Here is a 14,006-nt window from a genome sequence, read left to right as displayed (position 1 = left end):
GGCTTTTCTGAGGTAAATGCATCATGACATATTGTTGAATACGGAAGCTTTCATTGATGTCTTTCCACCGTTGAAACACTGAATGAGCGATTACATGAGATATGACCGTTTCAGTAAGTTGTACTGAATCTTGCAACATACCTTCAGATGTTCTTTCATGTTTATTCTGTAACTAGTATTAAGGAGGAAGAGATGAACACATTCACTTGCGCTCCGCGCTCGCGCTGCCGGTTGAACTGAGGCGCCTGTACAGTGATCTGTCACCCCACATCAAAGCACGTCAAAATGGCATTTTCTGTTTAAACTTCATGATTTCGTGGACAGAATTTGAAGGATGACACTTTGTTTCTTATCAAAAGTAACAAAACGCAGAGCTTATTGCGGTTATTGGTGGTGAATATTGGTTGCAATGTAATGCTACGGTACACACGTGCACCGTACCGAAAGCCCTGTACCGAAACGGTTCGGTACAAATACGTGTACCGTTACACCCCTAATACATATATATACATATACATAAATTATATATATATATATATATATATATATATATATATATATATATATATATATAATAAACTGATCCCAACCTTTTTAACGGAACATACAGAATGTGAAAATAGTGGAAATGAGCATGCACAGGTAAATACTAAATGATATATATCCAAAATAAACCACAAAAAAACAAAACAAAACAAAACAAAACAAAAACTTTAATATCATAGTAATATATAGTGCATAAATGCCATTTTTTTATTAATCTGAACGGCATTGTGGGAGATCATTTTGTTCAGATAACTGAGAGCAGGCATGTTGCATGCCTGATGGGATACATTCAAATCTCTGAATGCAGCACTCTCAGTACGTTCTGCTCGGCCTGCTGTTCATTTGCCGGAAAAGAAGCCAGACATGAAAACCTCTTTGAGCCCAGAGGAAATGCAGCTCAACCTCCAAAAAGAAAGAGGCCATGCCAATCTCAGCTGGGAGGCCTGAATCGATGCCAAGCTGGGACGGCACACAGAGGCTGGCATTTCAAGCTGGGGTCAAGTTCAGCTCATCAGCTGTGCATCTGAGGAGAGAGTCACTGGTTTATAGCTGCTATTTACCATCTGTACACTATAAGAAAACTTCCTTTCCTGATCATAAAAAATGTCACAAGATTCTCAGAAAACCAATTCTGGAGCACAACAATCCAAACAAGCTAATCAAAAAGACTCAAAAAAGTGAGATGTGAACTTTCTGACCATGGAGCGTGAAAATAGAAGCATGCCACATGCAGCGATCTATGCACAGGCTCAGTTCCAGCTGGTTTATGTTTACGCACTGCAGTTTCGCATGCCAAGCTGTGACGCTCTGCCTGTGTGCAAGAACGCTCTGGGCCAGAATACCACTGATTGAAGGAGCATTTGACTAGTCGACCACAACCAGCATTCGCTTGACGTAACCCGCCTGGGAACACAGGAACATGGGCGGACTGTCTCCAAAACCACTGCTAAAATAAGAGCAGATAGGCAGAAACCACAAAACAGTACCGTGTTTTACCCCATAATCCTCTCTAGCAAATGATCACGGTCAAGACCCCTTAATTCTTGCCAGAAATCCCCGCATTATTGCTCCAACCACAGCGACAGGGACAAACCACAGAGCCTTGGAGCAGAGATGCATCCTGACACACCACAGAGCTGGTATTTTGGGATCAGAATTGTGTCACTGCTCCCTGTCACCACCTCACTGACCTCAGCATCTCTGGACACCCATTAATCCAAACACATTTGATTCATAAAAACGATCTGAGCCTCATCTCATCTGATGGAATAAAACCTCTTCATCTCTCATTCCACTGCGCTTGTCACAACATTTAACTAGTTTAACAAATCACTTTTTTGAACGAGACATTACATCATTAAATGGAAACAGAGAAAATGCAATTGAGATTGTGCAATGTTTAAGCAGTACCATGACGGTTTGGATTGGAGGGCTGGGCTTCAAAAGAGCAAGAGCTGCTTTTGGAGTAAAAATGTCCAAACTCGCCCTTTTCAAAAGCTTCCACCTGTTGCAACTTCACATTAGTGAGAGGGTGTTGTAATTTGCTTAATGTGTCACTGTAAAGCAGAGAAAGCCATTAACTTAATGCATCTCTTCACTCAGACCTGCAGTGCTGTGTTTGATTATGCAGGGAGACTGACCTTCTGCCTGCCCCTGGCGTAAGCAACGCCAGGGGCAGGCAGAAGGTCAGTCTCCCTGCACAGATCACATCCCTCTCCGCTCTGAAGACCACATCTCAGCCTGGTGACATATACACACATTCAGACATGCACATCCAGAATGCCAGCTCAGGTCACATGTGACAGAGATGACTTAACCCTTACAAACTGCCTTTTTAATGAAAAGAAGAGGCTAACATGCAGTACAAATCTACAGACTTGCACTAAAACAGGTATGGCCCATATAACGGTACATTAGCCTAAATGCAATTCGAGAAACGATGGGAACAGAGAGAGAATGAGAAGAGAGGCAGCGAGGGAGAGAATGGGAAGAACACGGCACTGCCACAGGAGATACGGCAGATGGGACCAAACATAAAAGCAATATTAGAGTTTCTAGATCACTGACCTACATGTTGGTTAAATTACATTTTTTTCTCTGTCTCTTTCTCCATTTCCTTTTTTTGCTGGAAAGAAAAAATAAAGTTGGTTGGTGCTTGTTTTTCATACATCTCAGGAAATTGAGCCCCTGCATCCAGATCAGCCAAGTCCACTCGAGGAAATGGGATTTGACAAACATGAAGGTGTGACGGAGGTATTTGAGGAACAATGATGAAAACTAACAAAAACTAAATTAAACCAAATACTTCAGATATACAAAGATGGTCCACTCTTATTACTTATGAATGGGAACAAGAGCAACATGCAATTTGGTGAAATAAGTCTTGCCTTCTAAATAAAAAGAACCAATCTCCAATTGGTAAAGTCATTGCATCAATGCAGCTTTCGTTACACACTCTGGTTGCTATAGAAACATTCAGGGTTTTGAGACGCCATCTTAGGCATTGGCTGGTCTAGCCTGAAAAATACGCTTTTTTAACACTATTTGAGCATAAGAAACAGCATTTATTGGGGGTGTGATGAGATCTTGTGCCACGAGATCTCACGAGATTAAAATGTGACAAGATTTCTCGTCGATGTGAAAAGCTGTCTCACGATATTGCCATGACATAGTGTGAGGGTGAAATTAGGATAGAATATGCCACCGCGACATTTACATTACGCCTCCAATGTTGTTTTGCTTTTTATAGAAATAAAAAGCTTTTAATTCAGTTGGATAACGGTCACTTCAATCCCATCCAGCTCATCCAACATGAGCTACAGAGTCATACGTAGTGCAGCAGGAATCAGAGTTCACTGATCACAAGACGAGATGACTGACAAGACTGTGGCGGAGGATTCATTGCACAATAGAGCCTAAGCGTCTGGCAAACATCTTGTCTTGTAGAATGTGTGCTCAGCACCACTGCTACCTATTCACAGAGTATGCGGTCACGAAAGCAAAAGTACAACACGAGTGTGGATTCAAACGTGAATTCAATAACCCATATTTTGAAAGTGGCTCCCTGATGCGTGCAAACATCTCCCAATATGAAAGCTATCTTAAGGCTGGGTTTTGTAGTTGTAACCATCTCTTAGCTCTGTATCATGCTTGAAGAAAAATTTGATCTCTATTTGCACTCTGAATATTGAGAACTTTGATTATGGTTGCACTTATTGTTTGCACTTAATAAGAAGAAAACTGTTATTCAATTTTATTTATATTGTTTTTATTTCTATGATCAATTTATGGAAAGGTGTTCAGCTCATAAATCTTGTAGAGTTCTAAGGTCTGAAGAGATTGTGACAAAATCTTTACAGTGCTTAAGTATTGTTGTCTTTTACTGCATATGATAATTCATACTGAGAAAGCAGAACTGAAATGACCTTCATTACAAGATGATTAGTTAAAACAAACATTTCAAATGCACCTAGACTATTTTTCTAGTCATGTATTTCATCACTGGCGAGATGAGGATTTCTTAGAAATACTGTGTAAAAACATCTCTTGTTCTCAAGAACTCAATCTCGTATCTTGTCTCGTCTCGTGAGCCAACTGTCGCATCAAACCCCTAGCATTTATAGGACACTTCGTGTTGTATTTTGTTGCCGATTTAAAATATGTTAATTAAATTCAAGTTAGCAAACAGTTTTTGAGATTTCTGGATTCCCCCATTCAAGTAGACGGAACTTAAAAATAGCTGCCTGGAGGAATTTCAAATATGGCCGCCTAAGAAAAAGACTTTCCTTGAAATGGACTTGGATTAAACTGAAAAGACAAACTGAAAGTAAAACAGAAAAAAAAACCTAATTAAACATCCAAAATGATAATAACTAGTTCAGACTAGTTCAGGCTGTGATTTCAGTCATTTTGTATGTAGTAGGGCTGGGCGATATATCGCATGCAATTGTCACGCGCATTTCGTCAGTAAAGCCGGTTCCCTGATTACCGCTAAATCGCCATCACCTGCTTTTAAATGGAGCGGCATTTAATAGACAGAGCCGTAGATCACTGATAAGCTACGCAATATCGCGTTCATTATCGCAGATGAATCGCCTTCGATAATGAACGCGATATTGCGTAGCTTATCAGTGATCTACGGCTCTGTCTATTAAATGCCGCTCCATTTAAAAGCAGGTGATGCCGATTTAGCGGCAATCAGGGAACCGGCTTTACTGACGAAATGCGCGTGACAATCGCATGCGATATATCGCCCAGCCCTAGTATGTAGTATTAAATAAAACACAGTGAACACATGTCAGCAGAACATTAACCCTCAGGGGTCTGAGGATTTTTGGGACCCTGGAGAAGTTTTGACATGCCCTGACATTTGTGCTTTTTTCAGTTGTTCATAAACATATTAATGGAAAAAGTGTCATTACACTGTATTCAGCACAAACTAGGCTACAATAATATGTGAGGAACATGTATGTACATGTTTGTGTTTTTGAAGGAATAACGTTTATGCGTGGTTATTGAAAAAACAAAAAACTTAAGTCACTGAAATAAAGCCAAAAAATATATATTAAATCTTTGTTCACAAGACTTCTGGGTATTTGAGGTTGTAGACTAGAGTTTTTGCTTCAAAATGATTTAAAAATTATGCTGCCTGCTTGTTCATATAAAACAATAGAGAGATTTAAATTTTCTAAAACATCTTTGGTCAAGAAACACAGTATGCGTGGAGGCGTGAATCCTCATGTATAATGGGTGATTCTCACCTGAGAAGACAAAAGAATCACATAATAATGACCTGAAATGAGTTGCATATTAATGAGGCTTTTCAGTCAGGTAGGCTATGAAAAAACCCTCTGTGATCATGATTCAAATCTCATGATGGTGTAAATAAAACATACAGAAAAAACAGCAATACTGTGAAATATTATTACAATTTAAAATAATGGTATTCTATTATATTCTTTAAAATATAATGTATTTCTGTGATGCAAAGTGTCTGAACAATTATGTTACCTCTATGGCATTTCATATAGACTTTTAGCTTAAAAGCATGCACATTTGGAGAAATATTGATGGATTCTCATATGTTTGTCAATTTTCTATACAGAAGAGTAATATTTATTCAGGATTTATTGTCATTACTATGAGTGCTGGATACTGTGTTTTCAATTCATACTTGCAGCCGGAGGGCGCTCTGTACACCTTTAGTCCACAAATGCCTGAGCACTAAAGAAGAATATGCAATCCAGGAACTAACCGAACTAACAGAGGACAGAGATCGCTAACTATGGCTATTCAAGACACTTTTCAAGACAATAAATACACGATTGAGACGATGAATGCATGTATTGACTCAGAATTTTCGTCTGAATAGCGCTCCCTCCGTGGGCGTGGCCGCATTAGCGGATAATGAGCTGAATCACGGATTTCTGACATGGCTCTCTTTTCATACAGATTATATAAACACAGAATGTTTGTTTTCGATTTGACTTACACGATTTAAAACCTGACATTTCAACGTTTTTTTAGACATAAGTCAAATTTTTTTTGTGATTAGTATTCACTAAGTTACAGTTCATTTTCTGAGAACTATCACATTGGACTTCCTTTCAGAGGGAGACGAGAGATCATGCATCATGTTAGTTTTCTTTATTTTACAAAAAGCACAACATTTTGTTTTTACTCTGAGTGTACACAAATAAAAGATATTCCACAGATTAAAATGGTGTATAACTCTTAATTTTATGTGCAACATTAACGGAGTATTCTGAGTCTCTTTCACACTGGTAAGAAAAAAACCGCGGTGGTATCGCCGGCGATACCCTCAGACCTCAGAGTGTTAATATATCTGAGAGAAGCTGCCTCCAAAATTATGGTTCAAAATGCCAGTTTGGGCTAATGTGAGGTACTGGTGGTGTGAGATTGCTCTGAAAAATGTGGAGATCAGCACAAGCCAGCATTTGAGTGTTATAGGCATGAATAGTACTTGCAGCTCTCTAGATTAAGGCCGCTGCCAAAACAACCATATAACCATTACATAAAGCGCACTACATTACTGAATAAGTGCTGGAGGCAAAATAGCAGATCACTGCTTTTCAATGACATTACATGAATGTAAACTGCAGTGCCAATTACCGGAACAGAATTTGTCCTCTGTTTTGTAACCATGACTACAGAAAGACAGATTTCAGCAGTCTATAAAAAATAGCCTAGAGTCCAAAAAACAAACAAAACAATAAAAGAAAAAAAAACATTTGACACATTATTTGCTGTTCCTGTCTGCCTCCCTTCATTGCTTAGCTTAACCCTCTGGACTATTGCTTTTATGTTTCCTCATTTTATTCATACTGACATTTCTTTTTCGGTGTCATTCTTTTAGTACCTGCCAACATGTTCAGAGTTGGTTGAGTTTCCTGTTACTCAACTTTTGCTCTTAAATGTCAGAGATGCAAACCTCCATCAGTTATTTCCGTAGACAGCCTGTGCAATCAGGAGCGATAAGCCATTTTTATTTGTGTATTGGTAATTTACATTTATGTGCGACCACAGAACATTTGCATTAGAGATGCTCATAACTAAATGTTTAACCGTTAACCGACAGTAAGAATTTTTACCGATTAATACTATCAGTTAAAAGGTTAAAATTAATTTAAGTCATTCATAAAGTAATTTTAAGATATTCTGAAAAAAAATAAAATAAATTGAACTTTTGAGAGAGTGACAAAAAAAACAGGTCGCATACAAGTAGCATTGTATTATTACATTAATGTAAAATACTTACTAAAAAACTACTAAAAAAAGCTAAATGTTTACAAATGTTATGAACACTAAACAGTTATAGGCTATTTTAGTTCCCTTCACTCCACAACAAATCCTTTCACTTTAATGGTATTCAGAACAGAACAAGAATAAAAAAACATAAGTAGCCTATAAACATCAAACCAAAACAAATTCATTTAAAGCAAAATTGAAACAGAAACCAGCGTTGCAATCACGTATCCTACCTACATCTAAATGTTTTCATATTCGCAATGTATTTGGATGCTAATCTATTATTTATTATGTAAACCTAGGCTTTATACTTCACTCGCGTTCCAATATCCACGTAAAATATTGTCCTTCACATGCAAATATGTGTTGGAATAGCAACAATATGGGAAGGTGGTCACGCTGAACTGCAAAGACTGTACTACAGACTATTTAAACTGAGTGGTGTAACTTTGTATATGTCTGGTTGACTATTTTTTGTTTTTTTATATAATGAACAGGCTGTGATGTCAAATTAGCAATGCTAGAACTGATATGTTGTGTGTACGCGCGAGTGAGGCGTCTGCACGATCACTTTAATTTTTTCCTTAGAACAGCGGAAACAGCTTAAAATACTCTGTCATTTATGGTCATACAGATAAGAGTGTAACATCATTAGAAACTGTAAACTGTTACTTTTATTTTTGTACGCTCATAATAAAAACGAAACATTGTGCGTTTGTAAAATAAAGAAAACAAAACAGGATGCGATTCTGCTGTCTCACTTTTGCTTTCAATTAACTTGTTTTTTGTGTGCGTCACAAAAATTAACATCCAAAATGAACACATCCTTTGTCTATGGCAGCAGTTCCCAATCTGGAGTACATCATTTCTAAGTTTTGGCATTCGTTTAATTTTACCCAACCTTAAAGGTGCAATATGTAGTATTTCTGTTCGCTAGAGGCCTATTCAAAACAATGGCATAGCTTGATGACGCCAAGCTTGAGCGTGGAATCTTGGGACATGCGGTCTTCACCTCAATGGCTGGTAGAAAAGAATTGGGATAGGACTTGGGAAGAAATCATGTTCATAGAAGCGATTATTAACGTTACTGTAGTATGAAGCAGAGCAGGACCGAGTGTTGTGGGAGCTGAACGAGGCCGTTGGAGCGACTGCGCAACACACGCCGCGAACAGCGGGACTTTTATTATGCCACAGTCATGAGTATTAGGTAACACAGCTCTGTTTATCATTAGATACATTTGAGTGTGTTGAAAATGTTATAACGTTACTCTGTGCATTCGCTCGGTGGCTGCTGTGAGACACTTGTTGCACACTGCAGTAAGCTAGATTGATTTTAGAATATCATATTAAATGCTGGATGGCTTGTGTTGATAAATGGCATGCAATTAATTTTAAAACGTATTGTATGATGGAGAAAATGCTGTATTACTGTTACTAAAAATAAAGCTGCATCTGATTATGCTATGTTAGCTACTTGACAAAATTGTGTTTTTTCTCTGAGCCATGGTAAAGCATGGTACTCGCAAAAAAAAAAAAAAAAAAAATCAAGAAAATTAGATTTAAACAATAAGACTAAACATGTTGAGCTATATAGCAATAATTAGTTTTCTGTCTATAAAGATATCAACAAAATATCAACAAAATAACAAAATAAAGATATCAACAGGTTTCTACAAAATAAAACCAGAAACCGAGGGTAACGCGAGTATGACGCAGTTGACAGGCGACTCACTCACGTGTCCCGGAGCCTTGGTTAAAATTTAAATTTTCTCACGATTTACAAATAATTGCAAACATTTGGGATACTGTAAGTACTCAAATGAACAAAATATATAACACTGGCCTAGTGGTTTTTGGATATTTTACTGCAAAATTACATATCGCACCTTTAAAATAACATTAAAACCGAACATGTATTTCTAACAGGCAAAATGCCACATCTAGCGTAAAAACATCAGAATCAAAATCAGAAAGAGCTTTATTGCCAGGTATGTTTACACATATTAGGAATTTGTTTTAGTGACAGAAGCTCCACAGTGCAACAGAGTGACAGCGACAAGACACATAATAAAAAGAATATACAAATTTACAAGATAGACAAAGTGTAAAAAAAAAGCAAAAAACAATATGTGCTGGATGTTTTCTCACTCTGGATAAGTACAGTTCTTGGAGAGTGGGGAGGGTTGTACCAATGATTCGCTCAGCAGACCGGACTACCCTCTGTAGTCTTCTGAGGTCAGATTTGGTAGCTGAGCTGAACCAGACGGTAACATGAAACATGAAAATGTTAGTGCTGTAAAAGGTCAAATACATCCAATTAAATGACCTCATCTTTTGTGGTCACAACTGACTGCATCCACATTGCATCTGATAATTTGCATGCAGAGTATGCAGCCTTAGATATTGCGCTACGAATCATACAAATATTGTCCCTTAATGCAAAATGTATGACTGCAGTCTAAGTGAAATAGAGAGGGTACGCAGAAAGATATTAAATGCCTCTGGGGCTACACCACTCTAAAAAGTTTAAGAACCACTGGTCTATGGTTTCGAATCAACATCAGCCTCCATTAGACTAGACTGTTGACAGTGACCAGGTCAAAGAGACCTCATCTCCATCTGCAGAGGATTACAGGAGTTTTTTTTGTTTTGTTTTTTTACAGAGAAGTTTAATCTCAGCGAGAGCGCACACAATGGCTCTGAATCTAATGAATCTAACTGAATCTAATGTTCGGATTTCTCTGTAAAGATGAGACACCCCATATTTTATTACCACATTAATCTGTTGCAGACGGTTTATTCATTTATAAGCCCATTTTCCCCCTCCCTTTCTCTCTTTCAACTGCTCTAAGAAATTTATTAGAACTGGAAGCATTACAGCTCCAAACTGATAGACTCGAACAATAGCGCTTGAACACTCAATAACTTTGATGAAATGCTGAAACTGTGATTACCTTCTTAAAAGGTCACTGGAGTTTACGTAGTTCTGAAACGGTCCGAATACAATTACTCTGAGGTGAATCTGAGGTTGTCAAACACATTGCAAGCAAAGTTCCACGCATAATTAAAATCTCTATTCAGAAGCTGTGAGGAAGAGAAATGATAAATATGTAAACATATTCAGTGGACATAAAACAACTGATACAGGCTTTCACTCACAGCTGTTATACATTTGTTTAATAAGATGTGGAGCTTTTCAAATCAATAGCTGCAATTATTAAAGCTGCAATGTGCAACGACAAGTTTTTTTGTTTTTATGAATCCAATGTTGAAACATATTGATATTCAGATTTGGCTATAAATTGGCCATGCACTGTCATTTACATGCAAATAATATCGCATGTCATTCTTCATGGTTTGTGAATTTAGGTGATTCAGCCTTTTGGGGTCACAGTGGCTCAGAAGGTAGCACTGTTGCCTCACAGCAAGAAGGTCCCCGGTTCGAGTCCCAGCTGAGCCAGGTGTCCTTTCTGTGTGGAGTTTGTATGTTCTCCCCGTGTCTGCATGGGTTTCCAACACAATCCAAAAACATGCAGTATAGGTGAATTGAAGATGCTAAATTATCCGTAGGTGTGAATGAGTCCCAAGCCATGTAATGCCTGTTTTGTTGAGTATCCTCGTAAGCACATTATTAAATGAGTTATAGTCTTAAATTAATTTAAAGAGTTGTGAGAAAATGTGTGTCAGATACACATCATGTGTCACGGGTCTTAAAGTGACAGCAGCCTAACAAACCTGCAGCTGTCTGTCATTAATGTTAATCAAAGAACAAAAGATAAAAGAAAATCACTCACTCTTCTTGACTGAATAAATTTTGTAGCTTTAATAAAGATTAATCTATGTATAATTTATAATTTATGCAGTGAAGACTGTGAAGTGTTTGATAACGTTTAAATAATTTCTGTATATTCCCTACCTGTTAGAGCTACCTAAAAAAAACCTACCTAAAATAAAAACCTCCGTTTATAAGGTTACATGGGTCACAAAAATGAAAATAACTTTTTTGTGCATTTTAGCAAAGAAAGTAAAAATCTGTAGAAAAAAAATACTTTGTGTTGAGCCCACATATAATAATGTGACATTTATTATAAGGTGTTTATGTGAAGATTGTTTTAAATTCATTTAAATAAAGTTATATTTTTAAAGCCTACTGAATGTTAAAATTGATGGCTTTCAATTATACTATAATGCTGAATGGCTATAATTAATAGCTAAAATTGAGAAGAATAAAAAAATCAATTTCAGAGACAATCAGAAGCAGTATCAGTGATACTGGCCTTAATTCATTAAAAACATGCCATTAAACAAATCTTGATAAAATACTGCCTTTATGTTGTTTCAACATCAGGGATTTTGATTAAATGTGAAATTATTACAGAAAATTGTATTAAGTAAAGGTGCGATTAATCATGATTAATTACTGAAATATGTGCGATTAATTAGTTTTATCAATTGACAGCACTAATATATACTCAGACCATTTTTGACCCAGGGAAATCCCTGATATATGTGGATGTGTGTGTCAGCATGACAGACGCATAATTAAAGTTGGAATGTATAAAATTGAGCTGTGCTGAACTGACTGACTCAGATGTTCTGAGTCTTTAACAGAGCTGCAATGGTCTCCTTCATTTTCAATCAAACACAGAAGCTGCTTTGTCTACAGTGAGTGGGCAGCAAGAGCAGCTCTCTGGAACAGATGACAGAGGACTGTGTGTCCAGTTTCTTTCCAGACTTGTCGCTTAGTTCACAGACGTGAGCCTTTTTGGTTTGACAGTTACCACACTTATCGTGGTTCTGTGGCCCTTTGGAGGCGCACTGACGGCCAATAAGCTCTAAAGAAGCCAATGTTAAACCTCTTTTTCATAATCTGGCCTGCATAACTGCAGCAGGAAGTGTTTGTGGCCACCACCACAGAGGGGCTCCATTAAATATAAATGAACAGCGCTCTAAGAGAAGGCAGAAGTGGAGACAGGGTAAACACAAAGATCGTTATGCTGTTTGAACGAATCAAAGTAATCAAACATCTCTGGTAGTACAGGGTGAGTGTGCTGATGAGCAGTAATAGATCTGACCTCAGTTTGGCCACTGACACATCTCATCTTTCTCTCTTCACATGGGGACAGTGGAGCTGAGTGTTGATATTCTAACGATAAACTACCTTGACTGGGTCTTCCTCCAAAGCAGTCCCAGGTCTGCTACTAAAAAAAAATAACCACAACATTGCAAAAAATTTGAAATGTACCTTTGAACAACCTCTAATCTGTATTCGATTCTGCAGCACAAATGCTTACGACTCTTATCTCTCCGTTGATGATTAATCTTGACTAGAAGTGTTACGGGAATCCACTGGGTTTTCGGCATGTACCTATAGAAGCTGGTTTCCAAATTACAGGAAAAATTAAAAGATAAGATAAAGTTTTAAAATAAGAAAGTCACACTGCAAGACATAGTCACATTATGAGATTTAAAGCAAGATTATGAAATATAATGTTTTAGCAAAAATACAGCAAAACAGTAATATTGTTAAATATTATGATAATAAAAAATATATATATTTCTATGCATTTAAAATGTAAATTATTCCTGTGATGGAAATGCTGAATTTTCAGTAACAATTACTCGTCAATGTCACATGATCCTTCAGAAATCATTCCAATATGCTGATTTGCTGCTCAAGAAACATTTCTTATTATTATTCATTTTGAAAACAGTCAGGCTGCTTGATATTTTTGTGGAAACCATGATCAATTTTGTTTTTCAGGATTGTTTGATGACTAGAAAGTTCAAAAGAACAGCATTTCTTTCTTTTTTTTTTCTTTTTTTTAAATTTCTGAATCAATGTAAAAGTCTTTACTGTCACTTTTTTATCAGTTTGATGCATCCTAGCTGAATAAAAGCATTAATTTCTTAAAAACAAAGAAATCTTAAAAATCTCCAAACTCCAAACGATTCCAATAGTAGTACTGTACCTTTTTACTTTATTTTACAGGTAGAAAAAGTCTTCCATAATACACAGACTGATGGAAATTTTCAAAGCTTGGGAGACCTGGTCACGCTGGTCAACTTTTTTTTCCATTTAGAAAAGCTATCAGTGTGAGAGTTGAATGACATTTTCAATATCACAGGAAACAAAGAAAAGATGCAGCACTTTAAAGGTACACTATAAAACTTTTTTTGTTCAAAATGTACAAAATAAGTGAGTATATCATGAATCCATCTTCAAAACAGTGTTTTTGTCTTATCCTTTATATTCTGACTATTTTAGACCGAGCGGGACGACAACCACTGCGGAGTAGCCCAGTAGTTTTGTTTATTACACAGTGTACCTTTAAATTAGAAAAAGTTGTATGTGGGGGCATTTCTGTCAGGATGAAATGTGCTACACTAAGTGTCTTGGGGGAATGTGAAATGCACATCATCTCTCTCTGCGGGTCAAAAAGAAATGAAGCTTGCTAACTGTGGCTGAAATAGCCTGGGGCTGAGTTAGAGCTGTTAATCGAAGCCAGCCCTGAGGTCTGCTTGAATACACTGACTTCATGGTCCAGTCAGGGGAGGGAAGAGGTGAACCCTGCTGGATGTGCTCATTTGCCCCGCACGTACACTGCCTAGGGACTCTGGGATTGGAAAAGAGCAGCTACACAGGCCACAAGGTAAATTCACAGCAGGACTAAACAAAATCAAACATCTGC

At 37.3% G+C, this 14,006-nt stretch overlaps 1 protein-coding gene and 1 long non-coding RNA gene across 10 annotated transcripts in view; both read right to left on the bottom strand.

Annotated features, from left to right (window-relative positions):
- vav2 (vav 2 guanine nucleotide exchange factor) overlaps window positions 1–14,006 on the bottom strand; it is a 214,875-nt gene that overhangs the window by 95,184 nt on the left and 105,685 nt on the right. The window lies entirely within an intron of this gene.
- On the bottom strand, window positions 9,494–12,693 carry LOC125253122. Its single transcript, XR_007181365.1, has 3 exons — window positions 12,609–12,693; window positions 12,390–12,515; window positions 9,494–12,263 (listed from the first exon to the last, which is right to left on the bottom strand). It is a non-coding gene; the product is annotated as an uncharacterized LOC125253122 (long non-coding RNA).

Source organism: Megalobrama amblycephala, linkage group LG18 (assembly GCF_018812025.1).
Source record: "Megalobrama amblycephala isolate DHTTF-2021 linkage group LG18, ASM1881202v1, whole genome shotgun sequence".
Lineage (NCBI taxonomy): Eukaryota > Metazoa > Chordata > Actinopteri > Cypriniformes > Xenocyprididae > Megalobrama > Megalobrama amblycephala.
Note: the sequence above shows the minus strand (reverse complement) of the source record. Positions and strands in the feature narration are given on the sequence as shown.